The following is a 20,183-nucleotide window of genomic DNA, read 5'->3' on the forward strand; positions in this document are numbered from 1 at the left end:
GAAAGTGAGCAGACGGAGGGCCTCTGATGACAATCTCACGCGCTTCAGAGTGTAAATGGTCAAAGCTGCTTTCAGAGCAGGACAGAACACTCCAAAACACAATAGAAGTAGAAGTTTGTGATGTGACGTTTGTGTAATAGCAGACAGAAATTGCTTTGAGATATAGACAAACAAACGCATAGACCGTTTTGTATATATTGTTCAAAATGTGCATTTGTGTTTATTGTTTGAACCTTTTTGTTGTACAAGAGCCCCAAATTACCTTTATAAAGTGTCAAAACAGTTGTTTATTATAGTTTACTGTGTGTTATGAATAAATGTGTGTGGAAAATTATTTTCCGCTTTACTTTTCCTTTCTTATTTCTGATTGTAAACCTTTATTACACTTATAAAACACAACTATAGCATATATATTCTGAAAGTACAGGTTGTCCTGAAAAAAAGAGACATAAAACTTGAATGTGGGATGCAGGGAGAGCTGTTAACAGCAATAATAAAACATTTATACCAGGCAAGTGAACTGTCCAAAAATGCCCTCTGACCCCAGAGGGTTAATTGACGCACACTCTTAAACTGTGACATTGAATCCACTGCACTTCTCTGTGTTTCTACCTCAGTTTTTCTTGTTTGCTTAATTTTGTCTTTTTGAGGTACCTGGCTGCTATGACAACTGAAATTTTCCTTTGGGGATTAATAAAGTTATCTATCCATCTATCTGTTACTTTTAGTTACTCTAAATCACTTAGTTACAGCTACTCTCACATACCCAGTTGTTTGTATAGACTTCCTTGTGACCAGTCAGTTATTTCATTAAGTTACAGTTACTCTGTCACTTCTACTTTAAGTCCTTCAGTAACTATTATTTTAAGTTAAACCTTTGATCAATGACTGAAATCAAGATCTGCACCTTGATGCAGATCCTCACCAAAAATGAACCAGCTCTTCCTTGGTTCAATGGTAGACCTCTCTATGTCAGTGAAAACAACCTCCTGCCCCATCAAGTGCATTTTTTTAATGCTCTGGGGGGACCTCTGTAGATTTGACAGAGTGCCAGTTGCAACATTCCTGAAGAACTCAACTAGGCTGGACACACACACACACACACACATATATATACATACATACATATATATATATATATACATACATACATATATATATATATATATATGCAAACCTCAAAAATGGTGCTAATAAGTGGCAGTTTCTTTTTCTTGATTGTGGCAATTCTCCATACTGCATAGAGTCACATCCAGGCCACTGTAGGGGGCACATTATTATTTGCCTCATTTTGAAGAGATTTATATTCAGGTGTTCTTCCAGTTGTGCATTAACTGGCACAGCCAATGTTAAAAATATATCCAATAAGCGTAAACCAGACTGGACAAACCAACCAACAAATAATACATACTTTCCAACACAACCGCATCCCGCTTATTTTACTTACACAAAGTGCTTTGTGACTGCACAAAGCAGTCAGAGAGGGCATCATCCAGCTATCCAGCGCTTCTTGTTCTTCACAGGGTTTCGTATGCTTTGATATTTCAAAGTTCCATAACTTCTACATGACTATGATGAAGCATCCGACTGCCACAGTCAACGCCAAAACAACAGAAGGCACTTGGAGATTATACTTGATTTCAACTCTAAGATGCAGTAACATAAATGTGAACCTAAATGTACGTGCACAGCAGAGCCCAATTGGCTGAGGTGCTTTAATGTTCATATACCGTGGTGGAGCCACCGCACCCCACACACACTATTGAGAATGCCACAAAAATGAGACAGTGAGGCGATCATTCAATTTGGAGCATTTTTACAGCTGAATACGCATGTTAATGCTCTTAAATAAAGCCAGCTGAAAGTCTCACTTCAGAGGACGCTGTCTGTCTTGTTGTGGCCTCAGATCCTTCCTCTGACGTACTCCCATGATTTAGAAACTTTATATGAGGACTATATAGTTTCTCTCAGAGAATCATCAAAGGTGGATTTGGAACCGGAGCTGCTACTTCCCAACAGGGGAATATCTGTGTGATGGCAGAGATAAATTTTTCCTCGTGCTGCATGGCTGCACATTGCTTCACATTGCTTCATTAAAATCCGACAGCCTGAGGTGTGTAACATTTGTTAACATGAGTTCAGTTTACACATCGCAGGCCATTGACCAGCTTGGAGCTCATTTTATGACTAAATGGCAGGTATTTCTAACACAGGCTGTGACAGTTGGGTTGACATTCATATTTATAGCTTAAGGGAGGAACTGTGGTGGTGAGGCATTTGATGAGATGATGGAGGTGAGGAGGGCAGCTTAATGGGGTAATAAATAAGCGAGGGCATCTGGAGACGCTTACATCACTTCTATACTCTTCTCCCGGCAAACCACCTCCAGTGAACTTCAAAGAAACTACAAAACAGTTAATCATGTGGAACACAGGAGGATATTATGATGTTCTGCATTCATGTCAATACCTCGGGGTGAAATGCACGTCTAATAGATGTCACGTTATGTACGATTTATGTCTGTGTAATGGCCACAATGGATGTCAGGTAAATACACACGATGTCAGCATGAGGATTGTTCTCTAGGATACAGTAGAGACATCAGGAGGATGTAAATATAACATACCAAAACAGCCAAAGCAAGAATAAAGGTTCTAACTCAAAAACCTTATAGTAATGTGATACACTCTGAAGCAAACTAAAAGGGCCACATGTCCCTGGCCTACACTTGTCTGTGGGCATTTGAAGTCCCAAAAATCATAGAATATATGTGATTCATGCCACAAATATTGTAAAGTAAAATTAATAACAAGAGTTATCAGGAGATGACATACCCCCCCCCCACCAGATCACTAATACAAAGTGTCGGGGATTACTCCACACTGTTTCAAGGAGGGCCCTAAACCTTGAAAATCTCTGATGATTTGAGGAAGAAACTTCAAGCAGACCAGACTCAATGGGGTGACCCTCTGCTTGAGCCATGCAACTGACACAATTTACAAAACGAATATTCAGGAAATTTTATCGGTGCACAGAATGGGAGGGTTGCAAAAGTAGACACCACTCCCATCTCTGGATGGAGCCGCACGTCAAACAGAGAGTAAAAACCAGAATCAGGTATCAAAAAGACAACAAATAGAGCATAATTTGTCAGCATTAAGCAACAAGAAAAACAGAAGAAATACTAAGGTGATCGCCGGCCACTTGCCCTAAGCTTCACTGAAAGACCCACACTTTAGATAAAGTTGAGGCCGCGACCCACTGAGTTTCCTAATAAAAATTAATATAAAAGGGTAAAAAGCATAGTAACATACTATGCCAGCATGTTAGCCATACAAAAGGGAAAACAAGTGCGTCTTAAGTAAGGATTTGAAAGGCTCTACAGAATCTGACTGCTTTACTGATGAAGGGATATCATTCCACAGAACAGGGGCATGATAAGAGAAAACAAGGTACATCCAGGTTTTGGAGTAACACTTGCTGCCATCCAAGTAACGTCTTTTTCAGGGACGTCCCTGCTTATTTTAGTAAGACAATGCCAAGCCACATTGTGCACGTGTTACAACAGCGTGGCTTTGTAGTAAAAGAGTGCAGGTACTAGACTGGCCTGCCTGCAGTCCAGACCTGTTGCCTACTGAAAATGTGTGGCGCATTATGAAGCACAAAATACGAAAACAGAGACTCTGGACAGTTGAACAACCAAAGTCGTATATCAAGCAAGAATGGGAAAGAATTCCACCTACAAAGCTTCAACAATTAGTGTCCTCAGTTCCCAAATGCTTAAGTGTTGTTAGAAGGAAAGGTGATGTAACACAGTGATAAACATACCACTGTCCTAGCTTTTTTGAAACATGTTGCAGGCATCTATTTCAAACTGAGCAAATATTAGTACAAAAACAATCAAGTTTATCAGCTTAAACATTAAATATCTTGTCTTTGTGGTGTATTCAACTGAATATAGGTTGAAGAGGATTTGCAAATCATTCTACTATGTTTCTATTTACATTTTACACAATGTCCCAACTTCACTGGAATTGGTGCTGTATAATCCTCCACACTGGCTTTCTGTCTGGAGCTTTTTTAACTGCAAAATGACATTGATCTTGCTGTTTGGTTCGCACGACTGATTTGGGCTCAAGCAAGAATTCCACCATTTCCGCTTTGATAGATAAGATAGATAGATATTCACACACACACACACACACACACACACACACACACACACACACACAGTTGTATGCAAAGGTTTGGGCACCCCTGATAATTTTCATGATTTTCCTTTATAAATCATTGGTTGGTTGGATCAGAAATTTCAGTTAAATATATCATATAGTAGACAAACAACCTGATATTTGAGAATTGAAATGAAGTTTCCAGTATTTACAGAAAGTGTGCAATAATTATTTAAACAAAATTACGCAGGTGCATAAATTTGAGCACCCTTGTCATTTTATTGATTTGAATACATTTGAATTATTGGAAGACAAAATTGGTTTGGTAAGCTCACTGACCTTTGACCTCCTTACACAGTTGAATCCAGTCATGAGAAAGGGTATTTAAGGTGGCCATTTGCAAATGTTTCCCCTCTTTGCATCTCTTCTAATGAGTGGCAACATGGGAGCCTCTAAACAACTCTCAAATGACCAGAAAACAAAGATTGTTCAACATCATGGCTTCAATGAAGGACACAAAAAGTTATCTCAGAGATTGCAGCTGTCAGTTTCCACTGTGAGGAACATAGTGAGGAAATGGAAGACCACAGGCACAGTACTTGTTAATGCCTGAAGTGGCAGGCCAAGAAAAATCTCAGATAAGCTGAAGAGAAGGATGGTGAGAACCATCATACTCAATCTACAGACCTGCTCCAAAGACCTACAACATGATCTTGCTGCAGATCATGTCTCTGCGCATCGTTCAACTATACAGCACACTTTGCACAAGGAGATGCTTTATGATGCTGTAATGCAGAGGAAGCATTTTCTGCATACACGCCACAAACAGAGTCGCTTGAGGTATGTTAAAGCACATTTGGACAAGCCAGCTTCATTTTGGAATAAGGTGCTGTGGACTGATGAACCTAAAATTGAGTTATTTGGGCATAACAAGGGGCGGTATGCATGGCTGAAAAAGAACAGCATTCCAAGAAAAATGCCTGCTACCTACAGTAAAATTTGGAGGTGGTTCCATCATGCTGTGTGGCCAGTGCAGGTACTGGGAATCTTGTTAAAGTTGAGGTTCACATGGATTCCAGTCAATATCAGCAGATTCGATGTTCAAGAATCAGTGACAAAGTTAAAGTTGCACTGGGGCTGGATCTTTCAACAAGTCAACGACCCTAAACACTGCTCAAAATCCACTTTAATCGTGGTTATATTATCTGTTATACTTCAGCCATGTTAAGTTCTGTTCTAGTTTAGTCTCTGCTTTTTATTTTTCTTGCTGCTTCATCATTCTGTGTTATCAAGTTAGGTTTTGGGTACTATCTGTTACAGCCAGATGCTGAGTTCTGTGCTAGTTTAGTCTTCATCCTTTATTTTCTGGTTATTCAGTCACTGTTTTCATCACATTATTCCCTCAGGTTTTTCTGTTACACTTTGGCCACATGTTGAGTTTGTGCCTAATTTCAATCTAGACTTTCATTTTCTGTTGTTCTGTTTCTGCTTTTTCATTTGTTTATTCTGTTTCTCTCAAGTTTGGATTTTAGGGATCATTATTTCTTAGTTGTTTAACATTTGTTCACTCACTGTCACATTCCTGTTTTTGCTGCTTTTGTCTGACATGCCCAGCTGTCACTCCACTCTTGTCTCTACCAGCCATGCCTTCTTCCCTGCACCTGCATCTCATCACACCCTGATTTACCTCTGCTTTTAAGCCCCATGTTTTCCTCAGCTCACTGCTAGTTCATTGTGCATCCTGCCTTGCTCCAAGGCTTCTGTATCTTGCCTCAGTCTGCGTTTTTGCCATCCTCGACCTTTGCTTAACTTTGACCACGTTTTTTGCCTCAACCAGTTATCCTGCTTCTCCATACCTGAACCCAGCCTGTTTGTTGACTCCAATTTCTGCTGTCTCCTATATACCCGTTTGTCCGTGCTGGAACACTGCTTGTTCACTAACCACGCCTCCACCATACGACCGTCTGTACCGCCCACCGCCTGTCTGTCATCCTGTGCACCGACCTAAGCCTGTTTTTTATTAAACCTTTTACTTATCCTCCATCTGAGTCATGAGTCTGCACTGGTGTCCACCTGCCTGCCGCGCCACGTCACCACAGTTCCTGACACATTTAGAGGCTGTTATTTCTGCAAAAGGAGGCTCTACTAAATATTGTATTTTTTCTGTTAGGGTGCCCAAATTTATGCACCTGCCTAATTTTGTTGAAAGAATTATTGCAGACTGTGTTTGTCTGCTATATGATATATTTAACTGAAATCGCTAATCCAAACCAATGATTTATCAAGGAAAATCATGGAACTCATCTGTGTTTGTACACACACAGACACACACACACAAACACACAGATACACCTTCAGCTTCACCTCCTGCCTTTTAGTCTAAGTTGTACAACATAGCTGTCCTCACTTCAGTCTTGTAAACCTTCCCCTTCACTCTTGCAAATATTCTATCACAAAACACTCCTGCCAACTTTCTCTACACGCTCCACCCTGCCTACATGCTCTTCTTCACCTCCCTACTACACTCTCATTATTTTGAGTAGTTGATCCCAATTATATAAACTCATCTGGCCCAATCTCAACCCGGTAATAAAAGTCTAAAGAGGAAGGTAGCATCCAGAAAATTTGAACCATCCGCCCTCATCGTTGACGCAGCCCAAAGAGGAAGAAGAAATCATCATCCAGAATTGTCCACACTGACAATCCCTCCCAAAAATGGTTAAATTAAAACTGACTTCTACACAGAAGTCTAAATTTTCAGGGTCCATAAATCAATCGTGAGTAAAACCAAAACGCAACTTGCGTGAATTAATGAGAATGTACCTATACACACACACACACACATTATATTTTATATATATATATATATATATATATATATATATATATATACTGTCTAGTAGTTCATGCAATCAAAGAAGTCATTGCTGCGGCACCACACACATGCCAGCATGATAAATTATATACAATGTCCGTTTGTCCATGCAATCAAAGAGGTCCTGGTTGCCATCGTCATGAACAGACTGTGTACGACAACCTCCTGTGGACCAATGTCCTGCTTGGCTGACCATGTGTGCACGCATCTCAAGGCCACCAGCATGAGACTTTTCTTCTGTTGTTGTCCTGATTTAGAAAAAAAAATTAAGAAAAAAATAAGATAAACCCAGCTCTCATGGACAGGTGTGTCCAGCCCATTGACTACACCTACACAGGGGTCAGCAGTTGAGCACTGGCTGTTGAATTTCTTCGGCCGTTTCCAGAAGCACTGCCTCTCTCCGATCATCTCCACTATTTTGGGGTTCTCCCAGGGTAGCTTGTGCGTGACTTCCATGACTAATGTCAGATCATTTTTGTCTCCATCACTCAAAATGTAGTTTCATCCATCGTCAACCCCTCACAAAGTTCCCTCACGATTCTTGCATGTTATGAGATATGGGGACTACAATCAGTGGGCTTTGCGATGCCTGCGGCAGCTCTCTGAGTTCTTGGCATGGGGCTGTGCTACCTCGCCAACATCGAACTTTTCAAAATTCAAGCGACACGCGGGCAAAAGATGAATGACGTTGGCACCACTCCACGTCAGTCCCACAAACTCTTGCGATATCCTCTGCATATGACAGTCGCAAGCAGTCATGGGAGGCAGAGCCTTCAGCTTTCAGGCTCCTCTCCTGTGGAACCAGCTCCCAATTCAGATCAGGGAGACAGACACCCTCTCTACTTTTAAGATTAGGCTTAAAACTTTCCTTTTTGCTAAAGCTTATAGTTAGGGCTGGATCAGGTGACCCTGAACCATCCCTTAGTTATGCTGCTATAGACGTAGACTGCTGGGGGGTTCCCATGATGCACTGTTTCTTTCTCTTTTTGCTCTGTATGCACCACTCTGCATTTAATCATTAGTGATCGATCTCTGCTCCCCTCCACAGCATGTCTTTTTCCTGGTTCTCTCCCTCAGCCCCAACCAGTCCCAGCAGAAGACTGCCCCTCCCTGAGCCTGGTTCTGCTGGAGGTTTCTTCCTGTTAAAAGGGAGTTTTTCCTTCCCACTGTAGCCAAGTGCTTGCTCACAGGGGGTCGTTTTGACCGTTGGGGTTTTACATAATTATTGTATGGCCTTGCCTTACAATATAAAGCGCCTTGGGGCAACTGTTTGTTGTGATTTGGCGCTATATAAAAAAAATTGATTGAATTGATTGACTGATGGTCTAGTGGGATACCACCCTTAGTGTTCAACTTCATGTACAGTTCGCTAAATGACCGTTCCTTAACCTTTGTCACTTCTCCACATTTTACACCACAACTACTTGTATGCCTGTCTACTTTCATCACCTCTCCAACTATCCTAAATCTTTTGCCAACCTCTTTCTCCTTATATTTTTATGGACATCTTTATTCCACTACTAAGTCTCTTTGACTTCTTTCCACTGTCCAGATGTTACAACCAGTTACCTTACTGGTGGCCTCCCTCACTACATCTGCAGTACTTTTCCAGTTATCCAAAATCACTTCACCTCCCTTCGGTGCCCATCTTACCTTGTCCCTGAATTTCAGTTTTTGTCTAATAGCTTCCACCATCTGATCCTTCATGCAGCTCTCACTCTCGTTTTCACCTTCAAAGTCATCCTCCAAACCACTATCCGATGCCGCGCAGCTACACTCTCCCCTGCCAGCACCTTACAGTCTCCAACTTCTTTTAAGCTGCATCTCTTACAAAGAATGTCGGCCACCTGTGTGCTCCTTTTTCTGAAAATAAGTATTCATGACAGCCATTTTCATCCTTTTTCAAAATCTGCCCTTCTGCATCCCTCTTCTTGATACCACACTGACTCATTAACTTCCTTATCACCTCTGTTTCCTTAACCAACATGCCCTCAGAGGTTCACTGTAATAATGACTCATGTTTGGGTACACTCTCTACCACCTCATTTGTCTCACTGCAGAAATCTTCTTTCCCCTTCAACTCACAGCCCACCTGTTGAGCATATGCACTGATGACATTCATCATTACCCCTTTAATTTCCAATTTCACACTCATCACCCTGTCAGACACTTGCTTAACCTCTAACATGCTCTTAATATACACTTGCTTTAGAATGAACCCAAATGCCATTTCTCCTGATCTGACATGAAGAACTGCACTCTCAAGCTGCTCTCATAATTATTCTTTTGTTGGACCATGTCCACATGACCATGGCTATTTCTTCTCCCATCCACGCCACGATACAACAACTTGAACTCACCTCTGATGCACATGGCCTTACTTCCCTTGAACTTGATCTGTTGAACACAGTATGTTTCCTCTCTATCATATTGGCGAATTGTCTCCCTTTATCTGAAAATTGGCCAATATTCAAAGTCCCGACTCTAACTTCCACACATGTAACATTCTTACTTTCCCACCATCTCTGGACACATTCTGTACCTCTTCTTCACTCAACAGTAGCCCAAATTCTGTCTGCACCAAGGTGGACAATAGCATTGGTGGGGGTCATTGTTAATCCAGATTTCCTCCTCTTCCCCTGTGTCTTGACAAGTTCCCCTCCTTTTCTTTTTCTTCATCAAGCAGTAGCCCAGTTCACACTGGCACACTGTTGGGCAACAGCACTGGTATTGGTGGTTGCAAACCCGGGTCTCGATTGAGCTGGTATGGAAATTCATTTTGAGATCTGCATAGATAATTCGGCTTACTTTATGCAGAATGCCCTTCCTAACACACTTGGGATCAGTGCTCATAATGTACTAGCTATACACCACGTGGCTGAGATTTTACAAAAATTTGCAGTTAATACCCTGCCTCCTTCTTCCCTCTTCATTTATCCAGGCTTGGAATGTACTGGCTGCACACCCCATGTGGCTAAGTCATCACCTATTTATTTTAATCGAGTAATATTTGCAACTACATTGTGCAAGTCACGAGTCATTCTGTATTTTGCTTTGTAATGCATGAAATGGGGAGAGTCAAAGTAGGCATGATATTAAATTCTTTTCACTAGTACACATATACAATGGCTTACAAAGCAAGCAACGTAAATTTTTATTTAATTTTTTTCCTTTTATCATAAATAAATTAAGAATGACATTTACATTTTAGGGCTTAAACTGACACTGTTGTGCAGAGTGAATTACAATGCCCGTCTCCCCTTCTCTCAGACACACAATGACACAAAGATGACAAGGAGCCAACAGCACAAAGTACAAGACATGAGGTCATGGATTAATACTCATGTGACCCTGCAGTGGCCACATAAAATGTAATGGCGATCATTTCCCATTGCAATGGGTCCAAGGGAGGTGGACGGGGGTATAATTATATGCAAATGTGTGTCACTGTACAGCTGATGCAAGCACTACGTAATGTGGACGGATCTGGAGTGAATATAGGAATGAAGCCTGGAGGGACAGGTCTGAAAAGAACAGCAGGGTTCCAGTGTCAAAGAAGCAGACGGCCGTGAAAAGACAGCTGACTTTGTGGGAAAACATGATTAGCTTTCTGTTTGTTGGAAACGATGTGTCACTTCATGTTTACACAGGATATATATATATATATCTATAGATATATATAGATATATATATACGAGGTCTCTTAGATAATAAACCGACCCTTTTATTTTTTTTTTTAACTATATGGATTTGAATGACATGCGATTACACCAATCATGCTTGAACCCTCGTGCGCATGCGTGAGTTTTTTCACACGTGTCGGTGACGTCATTTCCCTGTGGGCAGGCCTTGAGTGAGATGTGGTCCCGCCCTCTCGGCTGAATTCCTTTGTTTCACACGCTGCTCGAGACGGCGCGCGTTGCTTTATCAAAATTTTTTCTGGACCTGTGAGGAATATCCGAGTGGACACTATTCGAGAAATTAAGCTGGTTTTCTGTGAAAAGTTTAACGGCTGATGAGAGATTATGGGGTGTTTCTGTCGGTGTAAGGACTTCCCACGGAGCGGGACGTCCTGCAGCGCTTCCAGGCGCTGTCGTCGGCCTGTTTCGAGCTGATAACATCCTAATTTAAGGCTTAATTCACCCAGGACATCGTGAGAGAACAGAGAAGATTCAGAAGAGGCCGGCATGAGGAATTTATGCGGACATTCCACTGTTTAAGGACATTTTTTTAATGAAAGACGTGCGCGCAAATTCGCCGAGTCCTTTCCGTGACGACTCGGCAAATCTGTGTGCGCCGCGACAGGAAAAACACCTCCGTGTTGAAAACCATTTGTAGAATTCAGGCGGCTTTTAATGGCTTTCAACAAGTGAGTAACTGAGAAATTGTTTAACAGCTTGGGCATGTTCCAACTTGCCCGTTAAGATTTCCAACGGAGGTGTTTTTCCTGCCGCGACCCCCCGCGGTTGGGTCCGGCCCGACATGCGACTCTGCCCGCACGTTCTTTCATTACAAAATGACCGTTAACAATGGAATGTCCGAATAAACTCCTCATGCCGACTTCTTCTGAAAGTTCTCTGTTCTCTGACGACTTACTGCGTCAACAGAGCCTGAAATGTGGAAGTTTTCAACTTGAAACGGCGAGACGCTGCCGCCTCGAAGCGCAGATCACCGTCAGGCGCCATGGACCGTCCTTAAAGCGACACTACCAGACCAAAATCTCTCATCAGCCGTTAAAATTTTTACCGAAAACCAGCTGAATTTATTGAATGGTGTCCACTCAGTTGTGCCTTACAGTTTTGAAAAAATTTTTATCAAACAAAGCAACAGTCTCTGAGCCATTCCTAAACAATGAAAAAAATCAACGAGCGGGTGGACGACTCCTCACTCAAAGACTGCCCACAGGCGAATGACGTAACCGACAGGCGTGAAAAAACTCTCGCATGCCCACGAGGGTTCAAGCATGTCTGATGTAATCACACGTGATTCAAATCCATATGGTTTTTGAAAAAATAATAAGGTCGGATACTTTTCTAATAGACCTCGTATATATATATATACAGTGAGGAAAATACATATTTGAACACTCTGCAATTTTGCAAGTTCTCCCACTTAGAATTAATGGAGGGGTCTGAAATTTTCATCTTAGGTGCATGTCCACTGTGAGAGACATAATCTAAAAAAAAAAAAAAATCCAGAAATCACAATGTATGATTTTTTAATAATTTATTTGTATGTTACTGCTGCAAATGAGTATTTGATCCCTACCAACCAGCAAGAATTATGGCTCACACAGACCTGTTAATTTTTCTTTAAGAAGCCCTCTTATTCTGCACTCTTTACCTGTATTAACTGCACCTGTTTGAACTTGTTACCTGTATAAAAAACACCTGTTCACACACTCAATCAATCACACTCCAACCTGTCCACCATAGCCAAGACCAAAGAGCTGTCTAAGGACACCAGGGACAAAACTGTAGACCTGCACAAGGCTGGGATGGACTACAGGACAACAGGCAAGCAACTTGATAGTAGTCAACAACTGTTATGATTATTTATTAGAAAGTGGAAGAAACACAAGATGACCGTCAATCTCCCTCAGTCTGGGATTCCATGAAAGATCTCACTTTGTGGGGTAAGGATGATTCTGAGAAAGCCCAGAATTACACAGGAGGACCTGGTCAATGACCTGAAGAGAGCTGGGACCACAGTCACAAAGATCACATTAGTAATACATGATGCTGTCATGGTTTAAAATCCTGCAGGGCAGCAAGGTCCCCCTGCTCAAGCCAGCACATATCCAGGCCTGTTTGAAGTTCACCAGTGACCATTTGGATAATCCAGAGGAGGCATGGGAGAAGGTCATGTGGTCAGATGAGACCAGAATGGAGCTTTTTGAAATCAACTCCACTTACCATGTTTAGAGGATGAGAACAACCCCAAGAACACCATCCCAACCGTGAAGCATGGGGGTGGAAACATCATACTCTGGGGGTGCTCTTCTGCAAAGGGGACAGGATGACTGCACCGTTTTGAAGGGAGGATGCATGGGGTCATGTATTGCGAGATTTTGGCAAACAACCTCCTTCCCTCAGTAAGAGCATTAAAGACGGGTCATGGCTGGGTCTTCCAGCATGACAATGACCCCAAACACAGCCAAGGCAACTAAGGAGGGGCTCCGTAGGAAGCATTTCAAGGTCTTGGAGTGGCCAGTCTCCAGACCTGAACTCGATAGAAAATCTTTGGAGGGAGCTGAAACAAACCAAGGCTACTGTACCAAATATTAACAGGTGTTCAAATACTTATTTGCAGCAGTAACATACAAATAAATTACTAAAAAAAAAAAAAAAAAAAAAAAAAAATCATACATTGTAATTTCCGAATTTTTTTTTAGATTATGTCTCTCACAGTGGACATGCACCTAAGATGAAAATTTCAGACCCCTCCATGATTTCTAAGTGGGAGAACTTGCAAAATCGCAGGTGTTCAAATACTTATTTTCCTCACTGTGTGTATATTATATATATATATATATATATATATATATATATATAGTAGCGCCTGGCCTTGATTCACCTTAATTAAATAAATACATTAATGCTGTCTCAACAAAAACCAGAGTTTTGAACTGCAGACAGAGACGGTGTCTTCACTCCCAATTGAGAAATTCCTGTGCCATCTGGAGGTCTGGAAATAAGCCTGAGACCCATGGGCCAACACTGCGCTTCACAGCAAAACAGGCCTGTAACTCTTCAAAGGGAGCCCTTGCCTTTTTAACGGTTAAAGTTCCGTCACTATGAATTACACGACATTATAATAGCTTCACGTCAGAATATGAACTTCTCCAGGCCAACATTTACGGCCTCACGCCAAGGCCAGACCCTCTCAAGGCTGCAAGACGATATCCCTTCCATGATAAGAGTGGCCATAAAACTTTGCATCTTGATAACAGCTATTACCTTTATGTCTAAGTGAAGAAAGACATTCTTTTAAAATAAAAGAATTGCATGAGTATTCTTTGATTCATATATATATAAAGACTTCCAATGTTGTTTGTATTGATTAATCAAACGAAATGCTTTGCATATAATCATTCCATTTTATTGACATATGTTCCTTGTAACTCATGTGTGTTTAAGTGGGATCTTTCTGCATTATCAATATGTTGATGGTTAAGTATTCAGTTTATCCAAAGGATGTGTTTAAGTGACTATTAATAATGTGTATCCATTCAAGTGTCTTAGAACATTATACCAAAATAGTTAATGTGTTTAAATAGTTGAATCATTTGGGTCTGCCCTGTGAACATGTGAAGTTTCTGTGAGGTTACACACCCTAAATGGGCGGAGTTTGGTGACATCTGCCCCCCCCCCCGAAAAAGTTAGATCAGAGCTCTCTTCCCTCTTGCCTCTCTCTTGTCTTTCTTGCCTCGCTCTCTTTTCTTAAACGCTTAATTATTTTTGGGTCAACAAGGCCCCATGCTAAGCTAACCTAGCTGAAGCTACCACATGGCATTCATTCTTTATTTTATTCTTGTCTCCGTTTTTGAGAATTTTAACCTGACGCTTTAAGGTGCGTCAAGTCTTTCGAAATTTTAAGAACTTCCGAGCTGAACTTTTCAAAATGATAGTGAATTTACAGAAAAGCAACTCTCCTTTTCTGTCGGCTAATTTTTTTCAATGCTCTTAAAGTTTTAGCTTTTTCTATATTCGTAAAGACTTTTAATCTGACTCCAACAAATTTTTAAAAGCTACCAGAAACCTTTTTCAACAAATGCCTTCCACCTCTGGGGTCCAGCAAGCTGACAACCTGGCTGCAAACAGCCATCCTGTCGGTAAAGCCAGCCGACACAAGCCTTTGGGATCACCCGGGGAGACCACTGAGTTAACCCCAAACCCAAGTGAGCACGTTGCAGAACCTATATCAACGACGGATGTACAGATCTTCCGAACCATCTTCTCAACAGACCAGCTAAGTGACCCAGTTAAAGCTTCCAGAAAAAGGGTTTGTTGCCAATGAACACAAAGTGGCTTCTCTTTATTATGCTTCTGCTTTTTAAACATATTCATAGGTTTGTTTAATAATTTTCTTAAAATTAATTGGCTTCAAATTTCATCGTTAAATTCTAATCAGATTTATTCACTTAGTCTTTAAGTTTTATCTCTCCCTTTCAACGTCTCATGAGTTAAGCAAATTGTGTCCAGAAATGAACTTATTTAATCACTGTCCAAAAAAATGCCAGTAAACTGTTCATTTCTTGTATAATTGCAAATAAATTGTAAATATTTGTACTGTGGTTCATTTTGTGTTCAGAAGGAAACATTTGGTCAATCGTATTATAGAATTCAGACTTTCAGACCCAAGACTGATTAATTCAATTGAGACTGATTGATTAATTTGAGACTGATAAATTAATGAATGTTTAAATTAAAGTACCTATGCTTCAAATAGGTGGTGCTCTGAGGATTAATTATCCTAATTAAATAATAATTATTAAACCCTAAAATTGTTAATTATTTTGGTGACCCATTAAATGTGGTCTAAGCCAATCTAATTCAATTTGGGAGTATAACAATATGTAATTATATTTTATTTTGGCACTCTTGTGTGAGCCAATCTAGAACTGACCAAAATTCATTATCTTTATGGTGCCTCCGTGTGAGACCTAAAGATTTGCTACATCTTTATGGTGCCCCGTGTGAGGTCTAGCAAATACATTCGCTACAATATATATATCTACACACACAACCACAATTCCAATGAAGCTGGGACATTGTGTGAAATGTAAATAAAAACAGAAACCAATGATTTGCAAATCTTCTTCAACCTATATTCAACCGAATACACCACAAAGATAAGATATTTAATGTTCAAACTGATGAGACTGTTTTTGTGCAAATATTTGCTCATTTTGAAATGGATGCCTGCAACACATTTCAAAAAAGTGGCAACAAAAGACTGGGAAAGTTGAGAATGCTCACAGAACATCTGTTTGGAACATTCCACAGGTGAACAGGTTAATTGAAAACAGGTGAGTGTCATGATTAGGTATAAAAGGAGCATCCCCAAAAGGCTCAGCCGTTAACAAGCAAAGTGTGTGGGGAAAAAAAAATAGTCCAACAGTTTAAGAACAATGTTTCTCAATGTTCAATTGCAAGGAATTTAAGGATTCCATCATCTACAGTCCATAATATAGTCAGAACATTCAGAGAATCTGAACAACTTTCTACACATAAGCGGCAAGGCCAAAAACCAACATTGAATGCCCGTGACCTTCGATCCCTCAGGCAGAACTGCATTAAAAACAGACATCATTGTGCAAAGGATCTTACCGCATGAGCTCAGGAACACTTCAGAAAACCACTGTCAGTCAACACACTTCGTCGCTACATCTACAAGTGCAAGTTAAAACTCTACCATGCAAAGCGAAAGCCATACACCAACAACATCCAGAAATGCCGCCGCCTTCTCTGGGCCCAAGCTCATTTGAAATGGACAGACACAAAGTGGAAAAGTGTGCTGTGGTCTGATGAGTCCACATTTCAAATTGTTTTTGGAACTCATGGACGTCGTGTCCTCCGGACAAAAGAGAAAAAAGACCATCCAGACTGTTAACAGCGCAAAGTTTAAAAGCCAGCATCCATGATGGTATGGGGGGGTGTTAGTGCCCACAGCATGGGCAACTTACACATCTGTGTAAGTAACATACCACTGTCCCAGCTTTTTTGAAACGTGTTGCAGGCATCCATTTCAAAATGAGCAAATATTTGCACAAAAACAAGAAAGTTGACCAGTTTGAAGATTAAATATCTTGTCTTTGTGGTGTATTCAATTGAATATAGATTGAAGAGGATTTGCAAATCATTGTATTCTGTTTTTATTTACATTTTACGCAATGTCCCAACTTCATTGGAATTTGGGTTTTTATATATATATATATATATATATATATATATATATATATATATGTGAGTGTGTGTGTGTGTGTGTGTGTGTGAAGGCAGATTTGTCAGCTGTGTGTATGACTGCACGAGCAGGATAAAGTCATTATAATTCAATCCGAAGCAAGGATCGTGCAGTTATAACTTGATGCTTTTCCCAAATCAATATTGGATTATACTTAACATTCTTTAGTTTGTGCTGAGAGCAGTCCATATCATCGTTGTGCCTGTGTGTGTATGGATATACGTGTGTGTGTGTGTGTGTGCGCGCGCGCTGTACTACTTCTGTGTTGCATGATTTGACACCTGATGATGTAGCATTCAATCTGTATTGCTTTGAGAAATTGCCCTAATTAGTGCCACCCTATTTAAAAAGTGTTCCAATCTTTTCAGCTTAACTACCATTTATCCAGGGACTACAGATAAAACTGTCATTAACTGAACTATTAAATGAGTCAAATTATGCATAACCTGTTTTCATCCACTGTTTGCAGTTAAATATTGTTGGAGTTTCACGTTAAACATCCTGAAAAATTCCCACAATTCAGTATAGGCAGTTTTTGTCCATGCAGAAACCACCCAGTTATAAGCCAAATTTGGACATGAAAAAAGTAATTGTAGATGCTTGTGATGTACGTAGAAGAAGTCCACCGCTGAACATCCCTTGCTGTGAGATACACCCAATGAACAAATCTGTGAACAATCTGTGCAATAAATCTATCAAGTTTCTGGGAGTGAGATAAACCACTTTCCACTTCCCTTTGGAGAGCCACTGGGCTCACTGTTTCCATTTAAAGCAGCAGGTCTAGAAACGGGCCATTTCTTAGAGACTTGAAAGTGGGCTGTGTTTAGGACATATCTCATTGTCTGTAAGGTATTTTTGACTATAAACTTCAATATCCGTTTTTTTTTTTTTTTTTTTTTTTTTTTTTGGGACACTTGGTGACCTACATTATGTGTTCAACCTTCATTTCTACCTGGCTCTTCAGCCAGCATATTTGAACTTGTGAATATGAGGTATAACACAGTATTCTCAGGAGACGTCCACAGATGGACCATGTTGAGGTCTTCACCCTTTCAGAGGCCCTCTGCTCCAATATAAATGAAAAACATGGCTCCTCATTGTCCCTTTGGTTAGATCCCTGTTTGTCGAATCTGAGGCAATGGTTGACTTTATAGGCTCCACTTTAAACCTGCATAATATCTCTCACAGGCTATCACAGAAGAACACGGGCCACAGAGCTCAACTTTCAACTTCAAGGAAACATGCAATATGTACAGCCCCAATTCCAATGAAGTTGGGACGTTGTGTAAAACGTAAATAAAAACAAAATAAAACTATTTGCAAATCCTCTTCAACCTATATTCAATTGAATACACCACAAAGACAAGATATTTAATCTTCAAACTGGTAAACTTTCTTGTTTTTGTTCAGAATAATAGTAGTGCAATGTGACTAAAAAGATTAATCCAGGTTTTGAGTATATTTCTTATTGTTACATGGGAAACAAGGTACCAGTAGATTCTCACAAATCCAATAATACCAAGCATTCATGATATGCATACTCTTAATGCTATGAAATTGGGCTATTAGTAAAAAAAAAAAAAAAGTAGAAAGGGGGGGGGTGTTCACAATAATAGTAGCATCTGCTGTTGATGCTACAAACTCAAAACTATTATGTTCAAACTGCTTTTTTAGCAATCCTGTGAATCACTAAACTAGTATTTAGTTATATAACCACAGTTTTTCATGATTTCTTCACATCTGCGAGGCATTAATTTTGTTGGTTTGATGTCAATTTTTACTGCAGTGCCGCCTGAGGGATTAAAGGTCACAGGCATTCATTGTCATTTTTCAGCCTTGCCACTTACATGTAGAAAGTTGTCCAGATTCTCTGAATGTTCTGATTATATTATGGACTATAGATGATGAAATCCCTAAATTCCTTGCAATTGAACACTGAGAAACATTGTTCTTAAACTGTTGAGAAACATTGTTCTTAAACTGTTGTACTATTTTTTTACACAGCTGTTCATAAAGTGATGATCCTCGCCCCATCTTTGCTTGTCAATAGCTGAGCCTTTTGGGGATGCTCCTTTTATACTCAATCATGACACTCACCGGTTTCTATTTAGGTGTTCCTTGAGCATTCATCAACTTTCCCAGTCTTTTGTTGCTCCGTCCAAACTTTTTTGAAATGTGTTGCAGGCATCCATTTCAAAATGATCAAATATTTGCACAAAAACAAAGTCTATCAGTTTGAACATTAAATATATTGTCTTTGTGGTGTATTCAATTGAATATAGGTTGAAGAGGATTTGCAAATCATTGTATTCTGTTTTTGTTTACATTTTACACAACGTCCCAACTTAATTGGAATTGGGGTTGTACATCATAATTTTGAAAAGCAAAAGTGTCTCATGCACATAATATATTGGAAGAAATTACTACGTATATTATAATTCTAAAGCAACAATACAATCTGTGTACAGGCCAGGAAAAAAAAATTGTTCATTTTATACTAATAGCTATATCTGGCTCAGTGTTAAAATAAAACACAAAAAGTAGTAAATCATCATATTTTAGAGGGTGAACTGGGGCATATGTGTATTTTAAAATCAGAAAACAAATCATGACAGATCTAGGAGCATGTGCTGGTAAAGCCCAGATCCGCCACTCTACAGAACTACCCAGGGTCCTGACGGGCATAAGAAGATGATGATGATGAAGAGCCTTTATTGCCATTGCACATACATACAACAAAATTTGTCCTTTGCATTTAACCCATCCTAATTACAGTTAGACACAATCCAACCACTACGAGAAGTAAGGAGGAAACCGGAGTGCCCCGAGGAACTCCACACAGACACGGGGAGAACATGTAAACTCCCCAGAGAAAGGACCAGGCAGAAAGCAATCCCAGGACCCAGCAATAGTGCTAACCACTAATCCATCATGCCGCCATCTACTGAGGCATCCAGGCATCCACTAGTCCATCTTCACTTCCCAAAAGTATAATCTATCTCCAACAGCTTTTGCACTTGCTGTGATCTTCAGTACTGAGGCATCAACATGTCAGATCATGCTCAGGGAAGCGTGCCACATAACCGTAATATTGTAACTGATGTTCCTCTGCAATCTATGCAGTACGTATCAACAGTTTCCCCAAAACTCATTTCAACATGTCACCGTTA

The 20,183-nt window shown here is 40.2% G+C and overlaps 1 protein-coding gene and 1 long non-coding RNA gene across 2 annotated transcripts in view; both read right to left on the bottom strand.

The window, feature by feature from the left end:
• The window catches only part of atrn (attractin), a 446,230-nt gene that overhangs the window by 117,711 nt on the left and 308,336 nt on the right, over positions 1-20,183 (bottom strand). The gene's annotated exons all lie outside the window — the stretch shown is intronic.
• On the bottom strand, positions 631-18,409 carry LOC117500636. The gene is made up of 3 exons (XR_004557812.1): positions 18,398-18,409; positions 13,641-13,647; positions 631-715 (listed from the first exon to the last, which is right to left on the bottom strand). It is a non-coding gene; the product is annotated as an uncharacterized LOC117500636 (long non-coding RNA).

The sequence above is a fragment of the Thalassophryne amazonica genome, chromosome 19 (genome assembly GCF_902500255.1).
Source record: "Thalassophryne amazonica chromosome 19, fThaAma1.1, whole genome shotgun sequence".
NCBI lineage: Eukaryota > Metazoa > Chordata > Actinopteri > Batrachoidiformes > Batrachoididae > Thalassophryne > Thalassophryne amazonica.